Below are 899 nucleotides of genomic sequence, written 5' to 3' on the forward strand. Positions count from 1 at the left end.
ACAACCATCTTCTCCCTGTTGGAGATATGCCCTAGAGGCAATCATATATGATGATATTTCCTATGTGTTTATGAATATAGATAGTCCTTGGACATTATCAATGATGTGTATCAGCAAGTACGTGACTTGTTTGTGGGACTATGCATTGTATGATGACTGTCCTAAAAGGTTCCTAGTCGAAAGGATTGTGTGGACGCGCAGCCGACTAGACTAGCATATGACACGGTCGATGGCTTGGTCTCACTAGCCATGGAGCATTGTATGCTAACCGGATAATATGAACTTGGAAAAGTCTGGTCGGATTCGACGTAGTCGGATCCAAGTCGAGATAAGGTCCGAGTCGGACAGACCCAACTATGAGACGTCGCGATATGTCATCTGTGAGTCTCTAGTACAACATACGTTCTATGTCCTAAGACCTGAGCTGACGCATGTACTCGGGATGGTGACATACCTGCTTTGGGCCGACCAAACGCTACTCCGTAACTGGGTAGTTACAAAGGTAGGTTTCGGGCTTGTCCAGACCCATGCTGCGAGACGTGGTCGAGCAAGATGGGATTTGCCCCTCCGATCAGGAGAGATATACTCTGGGCCCCTCGTGTGATTCGACCAGGATAAGCATGGCCATGTGACTAGGATTATGAGGTAATCCGGATAGTGGTCAGAATCACTGGAACGAGAAAGAGGTCGGGCTAGCACAAGGATGACAATCTCGCCTTGAGCCCGGCAACATATATCGTGTGGCAAAGGGAACAAAAGTGTGACATGTTGTACAGGTTCGCCTAACCAGCTTCAAAGTCTGCTTGGTGTTCGGCATGCCTTGCTAGAGGCCGCTACCAACCGTGCAGTTCGGAGGTGATCCGAACTGCGACCAAGCCGACTTAAACCTAAGGGGTCGC

This window comes from Triticum dicoccoides, chromosome 1B (genome assembly GCF_002162155.2).
Source record: "Triticum dicoccoides isolate Atlit2015 ecotype Zavitan chromosome 1B, WEW_v2.0, whole genome shotgun sequence".
NCBI classification, from domain to species: domain Eukaryota; kingdom Viridiplantae; phylum Streptophyta; class Magnoliopsida; order Poales; family Poaceae; genus Triticum; species Triticum dicoccoides.